A 27465-nucleotide genomic window follows, 5' to 3' on the forward strand; every position below is an offset into this window, starting at 1 on the left:
TTTAAATGTGGTATCTAAACTGCATTTAAAGAATTAACCCATTTTGCCCCTCACTGCTCTAAACCACAGGGTGCCAACCGGACTCTAATTGCTTTCATCTGGTGGGGTTCCAGACAGCTCCTCAGAAGGAAGGAGCGCACATTCCTGGCACCAATTGGCTAATTCAATTTACTTCCACGGCATTAGCCTCTGTCAGAATATTCATGAGCAGGGGAATGAGGACCCGCGGCACAGGCAGGCGGCAGCCACTCGGGCTAGGGAAGGCGCGAGGGAGGGGAGGCGGACCGCGCGCCGCGCTCCGGGGACGGTGACCGCGACGAGGCGGCTCTTCTCCCCGGGCCGGGCAGAGCTCAGGGGGCCACGGGAGGGCGGGGCAGGGCATCGGCGGGGTTGGCGCGCCTGGCATTGCCGCCCAACTCCCGGCGACCGCGCAGGGACTTTGCGAAAGATCTGAAGGCAGAAAAGCTGTGACACTTTTGATAGAGGGGGTCGGGGGGTGGGGGGCGGGGGCACGTCGCAAGCGGGGGCGAAGGGACCCAGCGGGACACCGGCCGCCCGGCGAGGTTGGCAGCGATGTGAGCTGGACGCCCGCCCCGAAGGAGTCTGGACCGAACGTCCCCGGAGAGTCGTCGGCCGTGCCAGGTAAAGCGGGGTGCTCGGGTGGGGAAGCAGGGCCGGCGCAGGGCGCCCAGAGCCCGCTGGCCCCGGGCAGCCGCCCCTCCTCCCCCCCGGCGCTGCGCCGGGTCCGGCTCCGCGCCGTGCTCTCCCCGCGGGTAGCAGATGCCGCGGCAAGCCTGCGGGCCGGTCGGAGTTGGACTTCCTCGGACTTTGGGGGAAAGGGACGTAAAGGGGCTGCCCGGGCTGGGGAGCTGTTTTCTGGGAGCAGGGAGCTGGGGCGCGGCGGGGCAGACGGAGGACACGGCGCGCTCGTGGCAGGGCTGCGCGCGTCGCGGCATGGGGACTGGGGACCCCAGTCTCGCGGGGGAGCTTGGCCCCGGCTTCGCCCTCGTTTGCCCCTCTGGCTGCGGCGCCTCCCTCTGGCTGCGGATGGACGAGGAGGGCTGGCTGCGTCCCCAACTCGGGGATGCGCGCCAGAAGGGGGACCGGAGACCAAGGCTTCGGGGAGGCTAGGGCGCTTGCGGGGCCGATCGCAGCCCGCGCCTCTCGCCGCGCCCCCGCTGGAGCTCAGCCGGGGGAGGAGAATGTGATGGTGACTAGGGTCCCCGCCACCTGCCGGACATCGCCAACTCCCCGGATTTCCTGTGTCCGGGCCCTGACACTCCCAGGGAAAGCTCTGAATTGCGCGCGGGGTGTTTGGGTTTTGCTCGTTGTGGTTGCCGTGTGGTGAGAGCTGGGGTGAGGGGGGCGGCTAGGAGGTCGGATAGGGTGAAAGTTGTAGATTTGTAAAAGAAACGCGACCGCGGAGTCCCAGCCCGCCCTTAGCAACAGGACAGACTGTGGGCTGGACTTAGGGCTGAAGCTGGAGACTCGGCCTGGCTATCCACCTCGGGGATGGGGGCGGAGGGTGGGGGCTGGAACCTGGAGGGCAGCCCGGAGGCAGCGCCAGAGCCTTTTTTTCTGCGGAGACCGGGCAATGAGTGAGAGGGCTGGCAGCAGAACACCTGGGGGGGGGGGGGGGGGCGGGCAGGTGGGGAGACGGATGTTGGTCGTCCGGTGGATTCAGGGTTTGCTGTGCCATTATTTTTTGCCATTGTCATTACTGTTACTATTGCTGCTGTTGTTTTTGGCACAACCACCAGGAAGTATTTTGTCTTCTGATTGTTAATAAGTCTCCTGGAAACTGGGTCTGCCCTCCCCTGATCCCTTCTAGTCGCTGATGTCTTCCCACCAAAGGAAGTTACCCCTCAGAGCTGTGGTGGGGTCAGGGACACAGCCACTGGATCTACTTAAAAGCAACAAAAACAACAAGACACAACTGTATGCCGTGATCGCACCGATCCTATAGAGGGACGCTGTACTTCCATCAGCTCACCTTCCTCAGCCCTCCCTGGCTGGGGAGCCCTGGGGTCATTGCCAGCTGTGAACCCCATACCTGACCCAGCTTTTTCCTTTGGTGTCTTTATACAATCTGGAAATTACTTTTTATCTTAGTGTGCCCCCTCGAAGCCCCACTGGACATGCTACCTGGCAGGGGCAGGCTTCGGTTCCCAACCCTGGAGGCGGCCACAAGGGCACCAGCAGTTGGCTCCTCTTGGCTTGGCCCCTGGTGAGAGCTGGCCAGCCGATGGCGGAGAAAACAGGGCAAGAGTGTGGGAGAACAGCGTGTCAGAGTTGAGCCAAGTACAGGAGATGAGGTCAGGCCTCCTCACTGGCCACATCCCTTCCTGCCAGAGCAAAAAGAGAGATAAATGAAGAACAAGTGAGAAGGAGTATGAATTGGAAAACCAAGCTCTCAGAGTCTACTGAGTGGCTGTCACCACTGACTTTGGTGTGACCTTTCCTTTCCAGTGCTTCTGATTTTCCCTATTTGCCAATGCAGGAGTAGCCATGCCTTTCTAATGGGACAGTTGTCGTGAGATGATCTAATTTTGTATCCAGAAAATGCTTGGGAGCATCCTGGGAAAGGACAGTCTATAAAATATGGGATTTTAACGTTTTGTGAAAAGTTTGCTACACTGCAGGTTACGGAGACACATTTTTAGCATGTGTGCCATGTGGCAGTGTAAAATTAAAATGGAAAAGGAAAGTACAAACATAAAAATGACTTAGCATTCTTGACATTCTTGTGCATACTTGTAGAAAAATTATCTTTCATTTGGGGAGAGTTGCCCGGGAATTTAATCAGTGTTTATACTACTGAAACGCCCCCTTCTACCTTTCTCCCCTGTAAAATTTAATGACCCAGTTCTCACGGGGAAAGGCAGTGCGAATGTAGTAAGTGCTGGGGGCTGAGAGGCGAGATCCAAGGGTTGTTAGGGGAACCATCACATAGGGTATGGAGCCTGGAATGGGGACGAAAGATGCTATCATCCTTGCAGAGCAGGGAAATGTTCCTCTGGGGAAAAAAGGCTGAGCAGTGTAGGGCAGCGGACCCCAGCACTGGTAGTCATCTGCTCCCAGCTTCTGGAAGGGCGCTCCATCAGTTGGTCCAAAGAGGGCTACCCGAGGTGCTTTTTCCTTCTCCCCTTGGTAAAGGTATGGCCTTTCTCTTGTCTTTGGATCGGCCCTAACTTCTCTCTCCCCGGCTGTACAGTGCAATAGTTTTCTCTTGCCATGTCAAAGAGATTCAGACATACTCTCTCAGCCTCTTATATATTTGTAAATATTCCCCAAGTTCTGAAGCTTCTCAAAGACGTGCAGCTGTTGGCAAATTTAAGTAAATAGTTGGAAGTAATCAAGAGAGCCCCTGAAAAGTGGGTATGTTTTCCCCTGGTGGAGAAGTTATTGAATGCCTTTTGAGCTAGAAAATTAGCAGTTGAGAAAAGCAGGAAGGATTTCCTTGACTTCCCTCTACCCATAAACCAGTAGTTGTATTTTTCCTTCCCTCATAGTAGTGAGCACTGTTTGGTTAAGCATTTTTTACAATTTTGGACTTAAAATGGGGTTTTGCCTGGTGGTGTTCTATGGAGAGAGGAAAAAATGTAAAGAGATACGGAAGGAAGAGCTGCAGTGGCCAGAACATAAATCAGCCAGAATATATGGGGGGGTGATGAGAATAGGTCTTTTCACCCTAAAAAAAAATGTCCACTTTGGAAGAAAAAGAAGTCTGATTATTGGCATCCGAGGCTGAAACCAAGGCAGCTGATGCCGAGAGAAGCCAAAGGGCAGTTCTTCTTAGTTTAGAAACAGCAAGACAGCCTCTGCCAAAGATTGCTGTAAACACGGAATAAAGATTTCATTGTGGGCTGGTGTGACCAGAATAATTAGACAGTTAATTGTTCATTCTGATCTGGTGGTGTTGGAATCACTAGTGCAGAGCAGCGAAAATAAGAGCAGGGAGAAATAGACAAGTAACACATCACTTCTATCTTCACTTGTTTCACTGTGATGTACTTTGGAAATCCTGGTTCCTTTTCGGGGAAGAGAAAAAAAAAAAAAGCAACATTCATATGCCCAGAACGCTGGGAACACTGGATCTACGAGCCACTGCTGCCATTTTTCCCCCCTCCAGGTTCTACTCTGGTTATGGATAAAATGTGGCATCTTCTAAAAACAGCCTGAGGAACCACAGCAGTAATGAATACATTAGGTAATCCCGGTGTCCATTACTAGATCTTAGTTAGGTGCAAACCTTAGCAGCCGCTCAATCAAAAGACAGGCAAAGAGCACCACATTTTTGTGCTTCTCCAACACTCTTTGCACAGACATTTAAAGTTTAAGAAGTAAATATTCCATTTTTGACATTTAATTATATTCTATTGTGAAACAAAATGCCTAGTGATTAATCTTTCACATTTAACTGAAGAAATCGCCTCCTCTGTGTTTTCATGCTAATTTAGAGACAAAAGAAAACATTTTAAGTGATAAAGGTGATTTTAAGCAGCTGAGCATCTACAGTTATTATAGGCAGGAGACTGTGACTTATTGGTATTTGCTAAAAGATGGCACTGTCATAAATTCCTTCCAAAATGACTTCTGCAGAAAAGAAATGAGTAAGGGACTGTAGAGAGCATTAAGTACTTGGTGTCGGGGGCTGGAAGGAAGAACCATGTATTCATTAGGTTTAAACCCTCCCTGAATCCTCATATTGACATGGAAGATGGAGCAAAGTTCTCATTATTCTAATTAAAAAAGGAACATCTTTAAGTGTCAATGTTAAGTGTAATTGTTCTGCGAATAAAAGCACTATGTTATAAAATAAGCATACTAAATTACATGAGGCCATAAAGTCTCATAAAAAGAAATCCTTCATTTCTCCAAGATATTCATTTGGTCTCAATTTGTAAAGTACAAAACTATCTTTACCAACCTTTAGTTTCTTTTACCCATCGTGAATCAAAAGGGATTGCAAAGGCAGAACACTTGCTGGGTGTTAAAGAGCGTAAGTGGTACAAAATTATGGAACTCTACCTTTCAGATGACAATATCTACTTTACGAAATGCACTGTCTACAGCAATTAAAAATAGAAAATCATATTGCCACATTAAATTATGGCAACAACCCATTATAAAGAGAAATTTAGCCTTTTCCCATTTAATTGCTATTCATGGTTCGCTAAATAGTTTTTCAGAATAACCTGCCAATCTCCTGCTAACCAGGACTGTCTAGTTAAGAACATTCCTAATTACATATGGATTCACTTAATTTTAGAACCCTAAAAATATTCAGCAAAGCATTACTCAAGTGCAATGCAAACTAGAAACGGCCCAATTCCCCTCAAGGTATATGTAATTTTTTTTTTTAAGTTTAAGGAATCATAAAAGAAAGAACATTTGGTATGGGAATGCATCAGTTAGTAACTGCAATAAAAGAGTAAGGGAAACTATAAACTGGTAGGTCTTTTTAAAATATGCAAAGTAAAGTTATAACAATACCACTCATTTCTTCTTCCAGAGCTAAAGGCCAATTACATAATAAAATACCATACAAAGAACATACGTCAAATACATGCACAGCACTACCTGAAATGGGGTGTTTTTACTACTTTAAACAATGTTTAGGGGCACCTAGGTGGCTCAGTTGCTTAAACGTCGACTTTGGCTCACATCATGATCTCAAGGTTCGGGAATTCGAGCCCGCATCTGGCTCAGCACAGCTCTGAGCCTGGAGCCTGCTTCAGATTCTGTGTCTCCCTCACTCTCTGCCCCTCCCTGGCTTGCGCTCACGTGCGTGCTCCCTCTCTCTCAAAAAATGAATAAACATTAAAAAAATTTAAGAATTTTTGGGGCGCCTGGGTGGCGCAGTCGGTTAAGCGTCCGACATCAGCCAGGTCACGATCTCGCGGTCCGTGAGTTCGAGCCCCGCGTCAGGCTCTGGGCTGATGGCTCGGAGCCTGGAGCCTGTTTCCGATTCTGTGTCTCCCTCTCTCTCTGCCCCTCCCCCGTTCATGCTCTGTCTCTCTCTGTCCCAAAAATAAATAAAAAATGTTAAAAAAAAAAATTTAAGAATTTTTGACAATCTAATTAAAAGTTTGGGGTTTATTCCAACTAATGCCTTGACCGTGTTTAGAGCAAAGAGTTCTCTTGCATGGAAGAGATATTTCTTTATAGTTCTATAGCTCATAGCTGGAATCTTACATATAGTAGATTCTCAATAAATATATGTTGATTTCATTTTTATAAGGAAAAAATAGAATTAATAAAATTTCCAAGTTAGATGAATTTATAAAATATTATATGAAATACTACACTTGAATACTTTGTTACTTTAAATTTTTTCTCTAAACGGGCAAGACATGCCTGTGACCAACAGTAATAATTATTGGCAAGTTCATTCTGGTATGGATATAAGGGAGGTGAGAAAAGAGGGAAAATCTTTAAAAAAATTTTTTTAAGGTTTTTATTTATTTTTGAGACAGAGAGAAACAGAGCATGAGCAGGGGAGGAGCAGAGAGACAGGGAGACACAGAATCTGAAGCAGTCTCCAGGCTCTGAGTTCTCCCCACAGAGCCCGATGCAGGGCTCGAACTCACGAACTATGAGATCATGACCTGAGCTGAAGTGGGACACTTAACCGACTGAGCCACCCAGCCACCCCTAAGAGGGAAAATCTTTAAAGGCTTTCCATTTGTGTTGGCGTTTTGTTGAGTTTTACCTAAATATTGTATGCATATCTACATAAGTCGTTAAAAATGCATGGTATCTCTTCATAATAAAGATGACCCATCACCAAATGATTATTATTCCCAACAAGTAGTCACACAAATTCCACCCTTGAAGTACTGAGTATTCATCAGATCAATTCTGACTAAATGGCTGCATGTTCCCTTCTGCATCAACTAATTAAAGGGTTACTAATAAAATAATAATTCCATTGCCAGTGGCAGTGGCTACTTCTGGTTGTCACTGAGGTTTATCTGACATACGGTCAAACCCAACCATGCAACTGCAATAGCGTGTTCAACATCTGTAAGGACAGAAACTTCCATTAAAGTTACTTGTGGCCAATACGCTCACACTTACCTGCCCTTGCACCTACTTTGTAACTAAAATCAGCAATGTTAACTGAATATCAAATCAAAAACAGGTGCCCGTAAGGAACTAAAATGTCTGTTATAGATAAATCAGTAGCCTTGTGTTTGTTTGTTTGTTTGTTTGTTTTCCTTTTAGGTCTGACCTTAGTGGAATGAACACCATGGTCTTGGTGTTTTCTTAGAGAACAGTACGTGGTATAATATGTTAGCATAATTGGGAGCTAGTAGTCAAGAGAAAACCAGGATAGAATTAGCATGAAGATTCAATTACCCCTTGTTCCCAGAGAGAGTTGTTTACTAGGATTACAGTTAAGGTTGTGGTCAAAATAGCATGAAAAGATGCACAGTACAGCTTTCTCCTTCTCTAGCTGATATCTTTGCATGGATCCAAACTTTGGTTTCCATTTTTCACCCCCAACTTACAATACAGTTTATTAAATAGTAGCTGATATAAATTGTTGGATAGACATTTTAAGTGTGTACCTGAGCACATACATATTTTAAACATATTTCTAAAAATCTGTGGCTAAAGCTATTGTATACATAATATTTTCCTAAAGGAAGAGTGTACATTTACTATCATATTCATTATCACTTTATTTTACTTTATAAAGCCAATGTCTTTGAATCCCTAACCAACTCTTAATATGTGGTTAATTTGTATATATCATGAATAATCGTGGTTAATTTGTATATATCATGAATGATCAATGAACTTACCATAATTTGTTTTTCAATGAATAGAAGTAATCTCATTTAGCCATTTAATTAAAAATTGGCTAAAGGGAACTTCATTTAGAAGTAATTTCTAAAGGCAACCACATCCATGTTTTTTAATTTGAAAAATTATTAGTGCTCTGATATAAGTATCAGAACAGATGGAAATAAACACTCAATCTCTGTGTCTAAGATCTTTTTCCATGCAGATATTTTGAATAGACATGTAGAGTGCAAAAGTCATCACCGATTTGCCACCTTTTAAGGTCAAGGAAAAACCAACTGGACATTACAGCCATCTCTGCCCACCCACACACAAGCCCATATGTTGCCTTCTCTTCATTTTCTAATGCAAGAAACAATACAAGTTCTGGTCTCCCTCTTCTTCAAATCCCTTGATTCTCCATGTCCAAGGCCTCATCTGGAGTATGAATTTGCAAAGGCAGCATCATCACATCACTGAAAGAAGAAGCCACGCTTGAGAGCATGGGTCTTATAAACTTTTTTGGATATTAAATAAGTATCTAAATCTGTGCCCTTAATTTATACAAACTGGGAAGCACTCCAATTGGCAAGGACGTTCATCTTATAAATAAATATTAAATATAATTTTTGTACTATCATCAATATCACTACAAACTGTATTTAAAGCGAAAAGTATCTAGCAGTCAAAATACATTTTCATTAATATGGTAGTTTTGAGGTCTTCCAGTTTTATCTACCTTTACCCTTAGCCATGCTTTCATCTCCCTAACACTCGGAACATGTACTTCAGTCTAAAAATGGGAAGTATACTGGTATTTGGAAATAAAATCTTCAAGCAGTCATTAAAAAATTAATCCATTTGGCAGTTCAGCATCTCCCTGGAATACTTCAGGCAGCTAAGCACAGAGGCTATCATCCGATTCACGGGCTGGTGAACATTTGGAGATCAAATTGCTGAGGGTTGTTTCTTTAAACACAGGAAAACAACAGATTTCTTCATGATATAGAAGTGCTATCCGTTTCTTTGGGTACATCTATATATACAGTAGTTCGCTTGTGTCAATTAAAATGCGTAGTATTCACAGAGAAAGCAAACAGGACAATAAAAATAACCACCATTTATTTCAGTCCTTGCCGCTGTGCCAGACGCTACACAGAGTATTTCGCATGCATGACCTCATTAGTCCTCTTTGTGAAGACAGCATTGTTACCATCTTCATTTTGCAAATGCAAAACCAGAGGCACAAGGTTAAGTGGTCACTGAGGGCAGATTTCAAACCCCGGACTCTCCAGCTCCCGTTACATTGCCTCCCCTAGCGCGGGATTTTTCAGCCTCCACACTACTGACATTTGTAGTAGATAACTCTTAATTCTTTATTGGAGGGGTGAGAAAGGAGCTGACCTGTACACTATAAGATATCCAGCAGCATCCCTGCTCTCTATCTGTTAGCTTCCTTCCTTCCGACTGTGAACACCAAAAATGTCTCCAGACACTGTCACGTGCCTCCTGCTGGGCAAGATTACCCCTGGTAGAGAACCCCCGGCTTGGGCAAAGTTCAACCTCCATGCATTGCTTACCAAAGCACACGTTTTCAATTTAAGGGTAGGTCATCCATTTTCCAAATAATAATATACATAATTCTCATAGTTATGTTGGCCACATTATAGATGATTTCTAAAATTATCCTAGACAAAACTTTGAGAGAAAAAAGTATTAAGTAAACAGGTCTTTATTAGTATCTTTTCCTATTAAACGGTTTCCTTTGGGGCGCAAACTGGGTGATCAAGACCGTGCTGTAATTATATCTTTGTACCAACAAAGACTGGTAGAAATGGTTGAAAAAATTTAAGCCACAGTGCCCCCAAACGCCAATGAATACATTTTCCACTAGACTCCAGTACCAGGAGGACAGGGATGGGATCTCTCTTGTTCATCTTTTTACCACCTGAATGCAACATCATGCTGAGCACATAGTTCTTTAATACTTCCTTAATAAATGAATGAAACTATGGTTAACCTAGTATAGGTTTTGAATTCTCTACTGTAAGCCTCTGTTGGCATGTATTACAAGTTATTTTATTTTTTTAATGTATATTTAGTTTGAGAGAGAAACAGAGAGAGAAAGTGCGAGCAGGGAAGGTGCAGAGAGAGAGAGGGCAGGCTCCAGGCTCCAGGCTGTCAGCACAGAGCCTGATGCGGGGCTCGAACTCACAAACCATGAGATCATGACCTGAGGTGAAGTCGGGACACTCCACCAACTGAGCCACCAAGGCGCCCCATATTACAAGTTATTTTAATTTGTGGCACAAATGTGCAGATGACAGTATGCCAATCATATTTATAAATTTAATGAAGCCAGAAGGGAAAGGTGATACATTAGATGAAGAAATGGGATCAAAAAGGTTGATAGGATGGGACAGAGCTAAGAAGTTGAAATGTCACATGAACAAATGCCTGTGAGAAAGATAAACCATGTGAAGGGTGAGTGGCACCCTGGCACCTGAGTTGTCTCATTCTGTTCTACTCACCACACTCTACCTGAGTCCTATCTGTAGAATACAGCCACTGCCCTCAAAATAAACCCAAATATTCCCAAAGTATGCTAAAAAATATGCCCTTTGAGATGAGAGAAATGGTTGAAGGTCTTCAAAATGGCAGACCCAACACAGAAAAGACCTGACATGGAAAAGACGGAACAGTCATCTCCAAGTACCTGGAATATCTTCATGTAAAATAGAAATTAAATTTATTCTGCATCGCCACTGACCGTTGAACAAGAACCCCTGAATAGAAACTACATAGAAGCAAATTTTATCCCAGCATAATGACAAGCTTCCTAGTGACGAATTGTCCTATATTGGAATGGGCTCCCCTGGGAAGCAGTGAGCTCTCAGTCATCAGAGGGAAACATGCTGCTGACTGGCCTATGGAAGTCTGAGCCCAAATAGATGGGAGAATGTACCAGACATTCTCCAGGGTGCTTTCTACCCCTTCAGTGTATATGAACTCTTTCTTATAGGCTATTATTGACCTTGTAAACTACTCAGTATAATTCTGGTAAGAGCAAGATCTAAGTTATCTCTAATCCAGATATTTAGAGTTATAGGGGTAAGTGCAATACAATAAGGACAGGGAACCTTACCATGTATCATCATAGAGAATAAGAACCACTTCCTGTGTGCCAAGGCTTCCGTAAAGTGTATTCCCCATATTGTCAAACTATTCCTGGTAAGAACCCCATAACGTAAGGATTGGTATCATCACCACTTTGCAACTGAAGAAATGGGAGTCACAAAGAAGTAACTTATCCAAGATGACACAGCTACTGATTCCAGTCTTACTACTTGAAACTGACAGTCCAAAGTTACAAAGTCTGTTTTATAAATATACAGCATAGCGATTCATCCATTTAACAGGGATACACTATTTTGTTTGAAAGGCTGGCAATTTCTAGAGTTTGAGACATATGGCTATTTAAATGCAAATACCTAAAACATTTTCCAAAGACTCAAATACAACATTTAAAAAATTATTTGCTGTTTTCTATTATCCATGATATTGTCCCCTCAAAATAGTGCATATTGATTGCTATGGGTTGACTTTAAGTAAATGAGCAAAACAGGGTTTTTAGGGGTTTTTTTGTTTTTTGTGGGTTTTTTTAGCATCTACAGAAGAAAGAGTTGGCAATAGCATTTTAGATACCATTTTGTAAATTAGAGAATTAGAACCCAGGCCTCCAGGTTAAAAGTACTTATATAAAAACAAGACTGTTGGGGCGCCTGGGTGGCGCAGTCGGTTAAGCGTCCGACTTCAGCCAGGTCACGATCTCGCGGTCCGTGAGTTCGAGCCCCGCGTCGGGCTCTGGGCTGATGGCTCAGAGCCTGGAGCCTGTTTCCGATACTGTGTCTCCCTCTCTCTCTGCCCCTCCCCCGTTCATGCTCTGTCTCTCTCTGTCCCAAAAATAAATAAACGTTGGAAAAAAAAATTAAAATAAATAAATAAATAAATAAATAAATAAATAAATAAATAAAAACAAGACTGATAACTTTGATTTCCACAAATTCAGGAAATTCTCATGGCCAAGGTTTTTAGACAGTTATATCATTAGAGATTGTGTTCTCTTCTGATCCTAATTATCTTGTTGGATTGTCTTTTGCTTTATGATTACCTTACTGGCTATTTCATAAAAAATAAACTGATTTTTAAAACTACTTTCAATGCCTTTATTATTTCAATGCCAAAAAAGATCCTGAGAAGGTCTAACCTCTTCTGCCAGAGAGCCCTGCATTCAGCCTATTTGTGACTCTGATTTCTTAAAGAGAACTTCCATTTTGCAATTTCCATCTGGCAACTTCCTATTCTCAGGGAATGCTGTTTCCTGCTCACCATTCCAGACAATAATCAGCCAAAGACTTCAAACATAGTTCAGCACTCTCTTTCTAAACTTACTGCTGCCCTGGTGCTTCTATGCACTTCACTGTGAACTGAAGTCCATAATTGCAGGTTTTTCATTCTCGCAGAGCATAAAGGCAGTTGTAGGAAGGGGCCCAAGCACTTATCACAGGACTGAAGATGGCATCGGACGCAGCTCTCAGCAGGCGGCTCTTTCGTCAAAAGGCAGAAGGCTTTGCTAGGCCCTGTGGCTCACAGAATGCCTCCTCTGTCGATGACAGGGGTCATCTGCTGCTAAAAAAAGAGTCTGGCGCTATATGTTACAGCCCACCCAGCACATGTCTAAAATAACTGCCTTGTTGAGCCTTTTACTGTAACATTTACTCATGAGGGTACCATTGCACCATGTCAAACTGTGGCTTTAAGAATGTTCATATGACTTAGTGATGTAGAACAGAGATGAGCACACTCATGTTTTATTCACGGATTTCCTCCTAGGTTTTTATATTATTCCACAGGGGGAAACCTTTATAAAAAGAGTGTTCTCAATGTACTTTGTGGTGGGAAATATTCTAAATCAAGAACGAAGATGTCTCCTAAATGAACATGAGTCACAGGAAACATCTCTACAACTCAAAGCAGTGTGGAGCACAGAGTGTATGAAACCATATGAAAGCACACCCCAGTCACTCATGAGCTGACTGGTTATTCAGGGGTTTCCTACAGAATAAACCAGGAACTGACCTGAGAGAGAAACATCCTAAGAACACTGAGGAATGTACCGGGCAAGTGCTGCTACTGGTCCCTTGACCTTGGACTTCCCAGTTTCTTGAGTCAATATCTGTCAAAAGTCATATGGCATCGATCTCTCCCTTCAATCATAGTTCTAAGAAAGTTGCTGCCCATAAGGCCATGCAGACACCTTTAGAAGTCACTGGCTAGGGGACTCTTTGGGGTAGAAGTATGTGACGTAGAGGGGAGAAAAGGACCACTAAGGCGCAGCCTTATTTATCACAAGGGTAAAGAGAAAGTGTGGCACTGTTAGGAATTTGTTTCATTATGATAAGCAGCTTTTAAGTTAAAGAGATCTGTTACCTTCCCTTTACCCCCACCCCACCATTATTAATGTCCAGTGGAAGATACCAAAGAGAACTCTTGCATCTTTGAGATAAAAAGAAACCTTTCATACATTTGGTGCTGGGAAAAAGAAATATTTAAACCAAATTGAAGGCATCAAAAATAAGTAACTGCATTGAAAAGCCACAGCCATATTGAACAATAAACAATTTATGGAAGGAGCCTAGAAAAAAAAATTGTTTTTAAAAAATTGAAAAGCGTAGCTTCTGACAAGTATTCTTTATTTATGAGTGTAAGTAGAATTTTTCAAGGAACACCAAAATACTAAAATAAAATGCAAGTTTGACACAGACATTTTTCTTTGAGGGTTGGCCAAAAGGGGAATCTAGGTAGATTCGAGGTTAATTGAATAGTTTAATTCAATGATCATTATCTACGTTGATTGAGAGAACTGAAGAAGTCAAGATTATGTGAAAATTGTAAATGATCCAAATCATTTACAGTTGACTGGGGAAGTGTTTCTGGCCTTTGACTTGAATACAGGTATGCCCTGCTATCTAGCAATTCAATTTTTTTTTTTTGGAGTTCAATTTTTAGAAAGACAAGTTTCATAAGTGAAGTCCATATGCCCAAGCTTGAAAACATCTCTTGTCCCACCTCCTCTCTTAGCTCAGCAACTTCCTACTTGTCCTGGGGTGCTGGTGGGCCATACTCCCCAACTTAGTGCTGGGCTTACTTCATGCTGGGTATGCCAGATAACTCGATGGTCCATCAGTTATATTCTTGTTCTTGCTCTCTGTTCCCTTAGAGCTCCGGTAATTGTATAAATGTGTGAGTCAGAGGGCAAGGAATGGGAGGAGGTACTGAGAAGGTTAACCTAGGAAGTTTCTGCCCCACAACTCCAGGCCGACATCCCAGACTGTTTACCACTATCAGAAACACAAAAACAAAATACCACCTCTCTTCAACAATTCTCTGGTTTCAAGGCAAATTGAAATATGAATTGTTTCAAAAGGATTCTGTGCATGCAAAGCGAATAGCTGTCAACAAAGCTATAATTAAGGAGATGAGATGCTGTCAATAAACTTGAAATAATGATTTTCCTTGTAGCAGCCACATTATGTCTTATCTGTTCCTAACCCTCTCCTCACATGGCCTCCATAGAATTTTCTCAATATAATTTAGGAGGGGTGGGGGGGACTCCCGATGTTGCTCTCTGGAGACTTTGAGAAATTCATAGACAGCACTCTTCCTCCCTTTCAGGTGGACATGTTGCTTTGTTTTCTGAAAATTCATGATGTATTTTTGACCAATTATTATCAACTGTCCTATCTCCAGTGTTCCATTCAGTTAAAGAACCCAACATAGTTTCATCAGCCGATGACTATAGCAATAAATAAAAATTACCTGCTGGGTGAATGAATAGAGCCTTGCCTTTGCAAATTAGTTTTACATGTGCTATTTCATGTTTTCAGCACCATCTGCCAACCACCCTTCTGGCTGCAACTGATTTCATACTATTTTGGTCTACTTGGGACATTTTAGATCTCAACAAATGTTTTTAAAAGGAAGTATGGACTTTCCCTGCCAATTAAGTCAGTTTCCTCACTCTTCCACTCTTAGGAACTGTTTCTACCACAATCTTGCTCATGTCACTCCCACCTCTTGAGGAAACCACATTTCTTTGGAACTATCTCTGATCCTTTTCCCCAAAATATGACTCAAACATCTCTTCCTGGATGAGAACTCAATTAGCCATAGATTTCTCTGCCCATCCCCAAGCTTCCGTTGTTCTCCCTGTACAACTTACGTTTGTGCACCACATTTGACGGTGTTTTACCAGTGATGGTGGGTGGCTCAGGTGTGTATTTTCTTACCTGAGTAATAACTTCTTCAAAGCAGAGAGGGGATATTGCTCCTTGGAATCTAGGTGTAGCTTTGTGATGTGCTGGGGAAAGTAAATTTATTTTTAAATGTCATGTGGGCTGTGCTTTAAAGGTTGAAGACTGCAGGAGTTGAAAGGTATACTCTTTAGAAATGGCCTTGAGAAACTCAGCAATTACCAGAACAACTAACCATGTCTCCATCTCTGAATTCCAGGCACCACATGGTATTTTGGCAAACCTGTTTTCCATGCCCTACCTGCTAAAATATCTTCTGACTTTCACCATCTGCCTCCTAGCAAATCCAGCCCAGATGCAAAATGAACAGGGGGAATTAGGTCCTAGATATTGGCACTTTCCCAGGGAAACCTAGAGAAATTCATTAACTGTTAGCAGTTTGAAATACTCATTTATAAGTTGAACCTAAAACACTGTCTCTGAATCTGTCTTCCCAGGTTGAGATGCATGAATATGAGCTATCCAGGAAATAGGTTCATTTAGAAGGAATTTAAGTTCTTAATGAATGTTTCCTACAGATTCCATAATGACTCCATTCTGTTTTTTGTCATGTAAAGAAGTGTGCCCTTTTCACTGTTGTTAGCATGCACTTTTTAGATATTCACTCCTACACAGTACAATGGCAATTATTTTTCCATGGGTATCTATAGATTCAGGATCTAGAGGATCTGCAGTGAGAATCAGCACATGCTCATTCAAGCCACATCTCTCCAAACTAAGCCTAAAAGCCAAATGCAGCAACATCCCAAATTAGGCCAAAGTACTATATGAACTCCTAAATTGCCACATGCATGTGATTAAAAAAAGAGAGGAGTAGGGGCGCCTGGGTGGCTCAGTTGGTTAAGCGTCCAACTTCAGCCAAGGTCATGATCTCGTTGTTCCCGAGTTCGAGCCCCGTGTCAGGCTCTGTGCTGATAGCTCAGAGCCCGGAGCCTGTTTCAGACTGTCTCTTTCTCCCTCTCCCTCTCCCGTCTCTCTCTCTCTCTCTCTCTCTCTCTCTCTCTCTCTCTCTGCCCCTCCCTCACTCATGCTCTGTCTCTCTCTCTCAAAAATAAATAAAACATTTAACAATTTAAAAAAGAGAGAGAATAAACCATATTAAAACTGGATGTTTTGGTCAATATCACATTGTAGCTTGCTACAATGTAATTTGGCACCTATCTCTATAAACTAACATAAATTGAAGATTTAAATGGATGACTAGAGAATCAGAGCCAAAGGTGGAGTATTAGTCTATAAGGGTTCCATGACAAAACAGCGCAGACGGGGTAGCTCAAACAGAAATGTATTTTCTCCTAGTTCTGAAGGCTGGGAGTACAAGATCAAGCTGCCAGCAGAGTCAGTGTTTAGGGAGAGCTCCTTCCTCGGATTGAGATGGCCACCTTCTCACTGTGTGCTCATGTGATCTCTTCTTTGTGCACGTGTGGCTGGGGGGAGGGAGAGAGAGAGAGAGCAAGCGAGTTCTGGTGTCTCTTCTAAGAACATTAGACCTATCAGATCAGGTCCCCACCCTATGACCTCATTTAACCTTCATTACTTCCTTATTCCAAATATAGCCACACTGGGAGAGGGGGAGTTAGGGCTTCCACATGTGAATCTGAGGAGGATATATACATTTGTACCATAACAGTGATGTTTCAACCAACACAACTTATTAACGTATTTGTCACATTTAGATTGACTCAAGCATTAAGGGACCCCTGAATACTGTTTGAACCCACTGAGTAGAAGTAACTCGCAGTGGCCACACAATAGTTGCCTAACCTGAAACTGGATTCTAGGGCCCCATGCCACCCGCCCACATCCCCCACCACCCCCCACAGTGCCTCTGTACTGATTAGATGACCACTGCATTTCATGGCATTTACCAATGTCTATTTCTGTCTAGTCTTAAGAAATACCGAAGAATCTAGGTTTTTCTGTCTAGTCTACTGGCTTTATGTTCTAGCCATTGTCATTTCTGTTACAATTCCCAGCATGAAATTACTGCTGGTCTCCAAACCTTCAGTTTCTTCCAGCAAGGCACTTGACTTTCTACCAAAGCTGAATTCCCTTCAATAATCCCTTCGGTTCTAGGACTAGACTCCCAGAGTCTCCAGTTGAGAGGGGAAGTCCAAGCAAGATTCCTTCCTCAATGAAAAGGAACCATAAGTGGATGTCTGACCGTGTTATGTGTTGGAAAGAGAAAGGGTGCACCATGAGGGCTCAGAACTATTACTGTCTGCAGTACTTAGGGGCACACTACCTTCTAGCGACTATAACAAAAACACCAAATGTCAGTGGTTTAACATGACAGTAGTCTATTTCACATCACAGTTCAGCTTCCTATCAGGCGGTCGGTCTGAGTGCTTCTCCTCCAAGAAATGACTCCAAAATTTACAGACTGCTTCCATCTCTTGGTTCTACTTCACTGAAGGGCAGAAATCTTTGCTTGAAGTCAACGGAGGAGGAAAGGCAGAAAGTGCAGAGGGAGGGTCTTTCAGAGTGTTTTATAGTTAGTAATGAAGTGGTGTATGTCACTTTCAACTGCCTTTCACCAACCAGAACCCTACCATTTGATTCCAAGTTATCAGGAGGGAGACTGAGAAATGTACTCTTCCTACATGCCCAGGAAAAAGAAATGGGACTCTTCAGCACGTGAACACAGCTCCCAACTTTTTCTTTACTACTGGGAAGCATCTTGGTGCTTAGATAAACTCACCTAGTTTGGTGGCACTGGGGATGGGGAAAGGGGGTGGGAGAACACCAAATAATTGTCAGGAATTTCACTGTATCTGTAACGTGAAATGCAAACCCCTTAACAAACCTCAGGAGACGCAACACAGCAGTGCTATATAATGGTCAAGTGCACTATCTCCGGAACCAGACAGCCTGAGTATGGTTGCTGCTGGTCCCAGGATCATATATAACCCACCCCACTTTCTGGGAATGTGGGTGTCGCTCCCCCTATCTGATGAGCTCCAGGAGCACTGGCTGGGGGTTTAAGCCACAGACAGTGGAGTCTGGTTGGTTTTCGATCACTATTCCTGACTCTTTCTGAGCCAGTGATATTTACTTAAATTCCTGGACAATTTAACTTCATCTCTCTGAGCAAGTTCACTCATCTGAAAAGTGGGAATAATAATGCCAATCTCAAAGGAATATTTGATTAAACATTTGATATTTGTTTATATATTTGTTACAATATACACATTATATTTGATAAAACATTGTGCACCTTCCCTAACACATAGGAAACACACAATAAATGGTAACTGCAAATACTATCAGAAGAAGATAGGGACTACAGTCCTCTTTACTACCTGTCGCCAATAAAAATGACTGTTTCAAAACATACACACACAACAGTTTTTTCAGTGGTACAGGATAGTTTAAAAAGCAGGAGGTTTGTGGGACGCCTGTGTGACTCAGTCAGTAAAGTGTCTGACTTCAGCTCAGGTCACGATCTCACAGTTTGTGGGTTCAAGCCCTGGGCCGTCAGCACAGAGCCTGGAGCCTGCAGCACGCTTCAGATTCTGTCTCCGTCTCTCTCTGCCTCTCTCTCATTCTCTCAAAAATAAATAAATAATTTTTTAAAAATTTTTTAAAGCAGCAGGTTTAGAATTCTCAAATCTATGTATAAGCTGTGTGACTTTGGTCAAGTAACTTGACATCTTTCTTTAAAATATATTCCTACTACCCATGTCATGAGATTGACGTCATCACTATGTATCATGAGAGAACACATAGAAGCATCTAACACAGTTCCTACAACATAGTAGGTACTTAATGCAAGCTGAGTACCGGTTACCAAGTTCCTCTCAAATGGTTTTGCACTGGAAAGTAATATCTCACACTACAAGAGTGAGAAAATACCATCTTAGAAAGACATGTTTGGAGAGAATAAGTGATTACAGTTAGAGCAGATGCCTTCGTATGATGATTTTTTGATCTTTGACCTTTATCACCCCTCACAGCCCTATTTAAGAACAGCTTCTCGATGCCTCTACTCAAATGACAATCATTGCGCAAAAACTCCATGTCTCGCCATTCAGGAGCTTACAGTACACATCTTAATAAACCATAATGAACTGAAGACGTGACGAGTATAACTGGATAAACAGGCCTCTCTCCCCAGCTGTCATGTCTGTTTGTGACAGCAACTGATATTTCATTGTAAAAGATGCTAATTTCAATCTGAGCCGTGGCGGTGTTGAGAGGAGCATAAAAGGAATTCTTGATTATCTCTATCAGTAACCGTGGTCCCTGGGGATGTGCTCGGAAACTTCAGATCACATATGGCAAGAGTGCTGTGATAAAATATGCATCAATGAGGCTTCACGACTTATGATAACAAAGAAGTGGAAAGTTTTGCCCTCTGTGATAACTATTTGTGGCTGGGATTTCTCTCTTTTGTCTATTTCTGGAGGCTTTAAAAATGACATTTGTTGTACTAATTATTACATCATTCTGTACCTGGACCACCATCTCATTTCTGTAACTGTTCTGTCAAATTCCTGGGGGCTTATCATAATACTGTTTCAACAATGGTGATTTTCCCAACCTAAATTTGAGAAATAATAATTACGTTGGCTGCTGGACCGCATTAGCTGCCTATCAGACTTAAACAAACACTAACTGTTATTTCAACTTAAATATCATTGCTTATTAAGCACTGGCCAGGCTACAGGGAGGCCAAAGTTTTCAGAGATGCAAAGCACACATCACAGGGGAGATGAGCAAGAGAGCCAAATCAGGGTGGCCACTGTCTTTCCTTGGGGATGGGCCATTCTTTATTTTTAAATTATCGTCTTCCTATTTGGGGAGCAGGGAGTGTGGTGATGAAATTTATTACCTAAAATGGTATGAATATGAGATGATCGTGTCTGGGGGAAGAGTTAATATTCTCACTTGGCAAAACTAAAAGTTAGCAACTCCAACTCCTCTCTTGCTTTATTTTGACCAGTCCTTGAAATTTCAAAATCCGGAAGGCAGCTGGATGCTTCCCTCTAATCCCAGCACAAAACCTTTATGTGGGTGAGGGCTTCCTGGCCATTTTACAAGGTATCTGTTCATTCAAAAGCTCTCGTGGTAAGAAATTTACTCACTTTGGGCACCTGGGTGGCTCAGTCGACTGGTGGAGCGTCTGACTTCAGCTCCAGTCACGATCTCGAGGTTCGTGAGCCCGAGCCCCACATCAGGCTCGCTGCTGTCAGCCTGTCAGCACACAGCCTGCTGCAGATCCTCTGTCTCCGCTCTCTGCCCCTCCTCCACTTGTGCTCTCTCAAAAAATAAATATTTTAAAAAAGAAGAAATCTACTCAGTTGATTGATCCAAAATCTGCCTTCATATAGCGCAACCTTTGCTCCTCTCGTGTTACATGGAATAACCCTCATCCCTTTAGTTACAACGATGCTTCCAATGGACTAAGGGCAGTGTCGTCTCCCAGTCAGCCTGCAATCTGGTCACCCACATCTGCTGCTCATGTTTTCACTTCATGGTGACCCTACTAACAACTGCCCCTCGCTTCCAGTCACCTCCATGGTCTGTGCCCCTACAAAAGAAGGGTGTGATACATCCACTTCCAACTTAGAAATATTCATTTAATTGTCCAGACAACAAAGCCCGAAGTTTTTAGAGAGGCACTAGCTTCTCCACCATTTGCTTCCACACAAGCTTTCCCTCCCACTGGTACACATTCTTCTCTCCAGTCTTACTCTTTCCTGACCCTGGGCCTTTTCTCATCTTGATGCTAATCTCTATCTCTCCAAGCCTGACATACTCTTCAAAGCCCACCACTCCCTCCACAAAACCTTCTCAGATCCATAGGCTGGTATTCACTTCTCCATCCCCTAGATTCTCACAAAAGGGACTTCATGTTGCAATACCAACACTAATGATTTATCTACTTGTGTTCCCGTTGGTCTCAATAAGACATTATAAGATCTATAACTGCACGGACAGCCCCACTTGCTTTTGAATACCCTATAGTGTCTACCACAGTGCTCTGCGCTCAGTTTAATGTTCATTAAAATTCTGTACTGTTGACCGAAATGGTCCCTCGCAGGCACACAACCTATCAAATACCCTTCGACTGCCATTCCCCAGTTTGCCAACCCCACCCCCCACTGAGATCTCTCTCGATCTTCACCTACACTGTCCAGTACTGTAGCCACCAGCCACATGTGGCCATTTAATTTTAAACTCACATTAGTGAAAGTTAAACGAAATTAAGCCTTCAGTTCCTCAGGCTCACTAGTTACAGTTCCAGTGCTATCCACAGCCACATGTGGCTAGTAACTGCCATACTGGACAGCACAGATATGGAACATTTCCATCACCACAGACAGTTCTATTGGACAGTGTGGGTCCAGCACTATTCCGACAATAGAACCACTACCTTCCTTGCTGTGTGATTAGCCACATCACACTCTTGCCAAACAGCATGCAAGCCTCTGGCTAATTAAAATCCCCAGGTCTTCTTTGAATGAACAGCTTTTAAGCTCAACTCCCTTCATATTGTACCTAGACAATTACTTTTGGGGATCTAAAGGTAATTTCCTCCCCACCACACCCCATTAAATTCTAATACATGTTATCTCTTCTATTTTATCTATTTAGCTTATCAAGATCTTCAGTTTTTCATTCTGGCATGCTTTGGGCTATCTTATCCTAGGTCTGAGTCACCTAAGCATTAGTTGATATGATAAAAATGCTGCAGGTAAATAGGGTAGGTATATAACTTCTCATCCAAACGAGGATACTTTTCAGAGTGAAATGGAATGCTGTAAAAAATTATGCTGACACACAGGCATTAACTGGGACTCTCCAGAGCTCACCAGGGTGGATGGAACTCTGTCCATGGAAGGTCACATCTACACTGTCACTAGAGAAAGTCCTCCAGATTAAGAATGAACTAATATTTAAAAATCTGTGAATATGTTAACTAAATTTTATCTAATTTCAGACCATATCACTCCATTTCATTCATGATGCTAACATGAGAAATAAAATATCTTAAGTTCAAACCATCTTACTCTTTTCAGCATTCAATAAATGAACCAACACATCTTTTCCAAAAAAAAAAGAAGAAAAAACAATATAAGTAGAAATACAATGTATGTATATGTTAGATAAATATGAGGAGACTTCATTTATAAATGAATTTATAAAATTTGGATTTATATAAATATAAGCAGAATTCATTTATAAATGAATTTATAAAATTTGGATATAGTATCTTCCTTACTGTTATATAAGGACTCCAGAGGTCCAGAAAAAATCTGCCTCATACATAACAGACTAACAGTGACTTGAAGCTAATTCAAACAAAAGGAAAGAACACATATAGCAATCTTATATTACTTTTTTTTTTCTTCTGAAAATGTCACTTTGAAGGAAGCCTCCAGCTCATGGTGGTCACTAACTAGTACTTGCCATTCATCTATGGCAACTGGGCCAACAAAATCCTGGTAAAATCCTGACAGAACATGGTGCCCAGATTTTGTAAAAAAAAAAAAAAAAAAAGTAAAGACAAAAATAAGTATAGATGCTTAAAAAATGAAGAAGATGATGTCACACTCCCAAACCCACAGAAAATTAAGATAAAATAAAGATTTATGTGGAAGTCTGTTCTAGTGGAATTTATGTACAGAAATATGAATATATTTGGGCCAAAAACTGGACAAAAGCCCCATAAATTAATGTAGCTAAAAGTCAGATAAAGGTCACAGCATAAGACTGACAGAAAGAGAGAAAAGAGTGATACAGTAAAACCTTGGTTTGCAAACATAATTCATTCTGAAAACATGCTTGTAATCCAAAGCATTTGTATATCAAAGCGAATTTCCCCAGAAGTAATAATGGAAACTCAGATGATTTGTTCTACAACCCAAGAATATTCAGATAAAAATGATTACAATACTGTAATTAATAGAAAATAATAAATAAAATACAAAACATAAAGAACAATAAATTAACCTGCATGTACCCTTGAAAACCTTTGTGGTTGGTGTAAGGGAGACAAGAGAGAGGAGGGTTATTCGATAGGACTAACTATCCACTATCACTATCAGAATCACTGCTGTCTGTTGGGTCAGTGGAATCTTTTTCTTTTCGTGCAACTTTAACAAGAGGCCTATCCAATGACACTTGTTTTTGCTCCCTTTTGAGGGTTTTGCGGAAATGTGACATGTCATTATTGTTAAACAGATTCATCGCTTGCCTTATTCGGGTGGTGCTTTTCTACAAAAGTTCGCACTGTTTCCCACATTTTACACATCTCCCTAATCTCATTTGAAGTGAGGGATTCCCGTGCCTTTTTCTCCTCTTCCTCTGCAGATGAGATGCAGACACACACTTCTTATAAAATCTTGCAATTTTGGCCACTCACATACCTCTTTTGTATTCCTCGATTTCCTTAACTTCACCATAATTAACTCCTTCTTCTTACTGCCTTTTTTTTCAACCTTTTTCTGCATGGGGGCCATTATATACATCCACGTGAATGTTGACTATAGTGCAGTATTAATAAACTCTTGCCATTTACTGTATTTAACGTAACTGGCAATAAGGCGGCAGAGGAAAGGGTCTGTATCTGCAGGCGGCCTGACCTAGAATGAAGCAAAGCATTCCTAAGCTTCCTCTTGTACCGAAATACAAAGGACAGTCCATAGGTGCTTTGAAGTGACAAAAAATATACCAGTGCCAGTTGTGGGCACCTCTCAACGTTCCGAAAAATCACTGATTTCTGCCAAACACCACAGCCTGAGCATGGGAGATGACTGCCCACAATCCTGCATCAAGGGAAAGAGAGAGAGAGAGAGACAGAGAGAGAGAGAGAGAGAGAGAACCATTGGCTCAGTTGTGATCAAGTGACATTCTGTGTCACGTACTACTCGTATTGCAAGACATCACTCGTGTATCAAGTTAAAATTTATTAGAATGTTTGCTCATCTTGCAGAACACTAGCAGAACAAGTCGCTCACAATTCCAGGTTTTACTGTTCTAGACCGAAAGCAGAAAAGAGGGGCCGAGTCCAGGCTCCCTGCTAACCAGCCCTGGCACCACTGGCCCTCCGTACCCTCTGCGTGCGTTTTCTCATTCACTCCAGAAACAGCTCTTTGCCCTGGGATGCCCCGGGCAGGGGTGTGTGTGGGAGGAGTGGCCTCAGCTCTCAAAGTCCACAGGGACAGCCTTGAACTCAAATTCTCCAGCGTTCACATCCTGCAATGCTACAAAGAAGTTTCGAAGGAAACACTTATGGCTTCTCAAACCCGTTGAAAATATAGTTCTCATTTATAATTAAAATGAATTCTTTTGGAGCTGTCACTTATTTCTTGGATCTCCACAATGTGTAGCAGGTGTCTACAATCCATCTTTCCTCCTTCTAAGACATTTCTAGGGCACTACATAGCATTATTCCACCTATGTGTTTTACTTATTTTTTTTAATGTTTCTCTCACATAGATTATATTTCCTTAAACTTGAAATCAGATATTTGTAATTAGGTGTTTATAAGTAAACTATTATTTCAACAAAATCTGACTTCTACTGACCTATTATAGAATATTAAAATGAAAATCATATTATCTCTCAGGAAAATACTTACTTTCCTCTGAAACCTAGGTAGGGAAAACAATGTTCTAATCAATAATCTGGGTTGTATCCTTTTATTTTGGTCCTTATTTTAATTCCCAAGCTAACAGCAATTCACAGGCAGTTAAGAAACCCAATTTGATCAATTTTCTAAGTCCTGTGTTTTTCATTAGGATGATCCTTAAGGCCGGTGGCCTTCTATTAGTTTGGCGGGAGCTCTGGCGAATGTTTTAATGATCCCTAGCAAGGGAAGCAAAAAAAGAGAAACAAATAAGGTGGAGGGAGACTTCACTACGGTGAGGAGAAGCTCGATCAGGCAGGGAGACAGAGTACATAACCACTAATTAACTCTCGTCGTTTCAACATCTGGAAGCTAAAAGGAGACACCCAAGTACCCATGTACTGCTGACGAGTCAGTCCTTGAAGTCTGTGCTAGAAAGAGTAGCCCCTAATCCAGTATTCTCAGATGCTAGGAACTTGTCAAACAGCCTGGCTAGTAATACGATTACAACATCTAACCTTTAAAGGCATAACTATACCAAAATACTTGTAAAACAAATAGGAGGAACAACATCATCTCTTGCAACAGCCTTCTAACTGTTCCCTCTGCTTCCATCTTGCCTCTCTGCTATGTAATTTACACACAACAGACAGAATAGCCTCCAAGAACAAACTAGATGGTATCACTCTTTTGCTTAAAACCTGTGGCTAAAGATTTTCTATTGCAGTTAGAATAAAGTGTGAAATTCTTTACTGTGATAATAAACCCTGCTTGACCTGGCCCCTGACCACTTACACTTTGAGCTGCATGTCTTGGGAACCCAGCTATCATGGCTTAAACACTGTAACAGTTAAACGAGCAAGAGATGTAAGCACTTTACCCTTACCCAAGTAAGAGATTCATTTTTTCCTCATGTAACGACAAGTCTAGAGATTGGCAATGCAGGGCTGGTATAGCTACTCGACAGAATCATTAAGGAACCAAATTCTCCCTGGCTCCCTGCTGTGCCATCCTTAATATGTGGCTCTTGCATATAGTTGCAAAATGGCTGCTCTATCTCCAGGCGCTGCATCTGTATTCCAGGCAGGCAGGAAGAGAAACAAGGGAAGGATGAAAACATTGCATGCCAACAGAGTCTGTGACTTTTAATCAGAAAAACAATCATTTCCCCAGGATCCACACGCGGTAGTCATCATCTCCTTGTTCAAGACAGTATCACAACGCGACTGCAACACGAGGAAATCAAGTGTTGTGATTTTTTTTACTTCATTTCCTAATCTTTTCCCTCCATGCGCCATGCTCCAGCCATCCTAGCCTGTCTGTCCCTCCAACACCTCTTCTTCCTTCCCATCTCTTGATCTTAGCACTTATGGTTCCCTTTGCTGAACTTCTTTTCTCCAAATGGCTGCACGGGTCATGCCTTCACATCATTCAGCCCTCTGAACAAATGTTAACTCCTGTGGGCTGCTTTATCTGACGCTCTTGAAAACACAATCCACCCCATCTCCAGTCCCTCCCCATTTTTTATTTTGTTTCATGTTTGTTGTAATGGGTTTATTTTCTTCATAGCATGTCTTGATATGTGAAATATTTTATTGTTTCTCTTTATGCCCTTATTGTCTACACCCACTAGAATATAACCTCATAATAATGAGGTTTTCCCTCCTTTCTCTCTGCTACATTCAGTGCCTTGAACAGCACTTGGCACAGGGCAGGTGCTGAGTTGAGAGTCTTCTTCTAACTTAATGAATGGATCGATGGACTTCCTGACCTATCCCGAATTTTCAACCCTTTTCTGCACTGCGTTCTCACTCACTTGTCTTTGACTCTGAAATGAATAGCAAAATGGTGCTTGATTCTATTTGAATTTTTTAATTATATTTCATGTTTTCTTAAATTTCCATATTGCTTAGTTGGCTTTTATAAGCATGATTTTCTTGGTCATAAATTGTGTTTGCTCGAGGAAATGATTTCCAATTGTCTGGTATATGCATTGGACTTTTGGTTCCCCTATCATATAGAAGCCTCAATTATTTTATTCTTAATATTTCTAAACATTCTTAATTATTTATTATTCTAAATATTTGGGCCACGAACAGTATTTTCACATTTTCTGAGTGACTCTTTCTGTGTTCTAGGAACCAGTATTCAAAATTGATCCTGCACCCTTTTCTTTCTTAAAGTCCAAGAGCATATTTTTTAAACAATTTCTCACAAACATCTCTAGATCCATTATAAAGTAAACAATCAAGACATTCAATTTTCACACTCTACTATCAGAGAAATCTCCAAATCTTTGAATACAAGTATTTTTGACTGTCTGATTTTTATCCCTGCTTCAAAACTTGGTAGATAAGTAAATGACTTTAACGTGACTTTCCTATTCCATCTCTTTTTGCATCCTCTAGAATACATTTTTGCAGAGCATTACAGAGGGACTCAATTTTCCTTATCCCGGAGATTTAACATTTATTATTCTCAAAGCTTCTAAAGATTTTTTTTGACGTAGATTTTTCCTTTACATTCATTTGTCCTGCTGCAGGGACAAAAAGCTAGGGGAGGAGGAAAAAAAGAAAAGAAACGAAAAAGAAAGAAGGAAAAAAGAAAAAAAATGCACCCAGCTTAGAAATCTTTTTCCCTTTCCCTCATGGGCATAAATGAGAACCTTTTCAAGGCCAATCTTCTAAGAACTCATTTTTTTTTTCACTCTAGCTTCACTGA

General features: G+C 41.9%; 1 protein-coding gene across 1 annotated transcript in view; it reads left to right on the plus strand.

Annotated features, from left to right (window-relative positions):
* Nucleotides 1–507: 507 nt before the first annotated feature.
* The window catches only part of CDH20 (cadherin 20), a 209361-nt gene continuing 182403 nt past the window's right edge, over nucleotides 508–27465 (plus strand). Inside the window, exon 1 of the mRNA XM_043559012.1 lies at nucleotides 508–642. The gene's annotated coding sequence lies outside the window, so the exon portion shown is untranslated. The remainder of the gene's footprint in view (nucleotides 643–27465) is intronic.

Source organism: Prionailurus bengalensis, chromosome D3 (assembly GCF_016509475.1).
Source record: "Prionailurus bengalensis isolate Pbe53 chromosome D3, Fcat_Pben_1.1_paternal_pri, whole genome shotgun sequence".
Taxonomy (NCBI): Eukaryota; Metazoa; Chordata; class Mammalia; order Carnivora; family Felidae; genus Prionailurus; species Prionailurus bengalensis.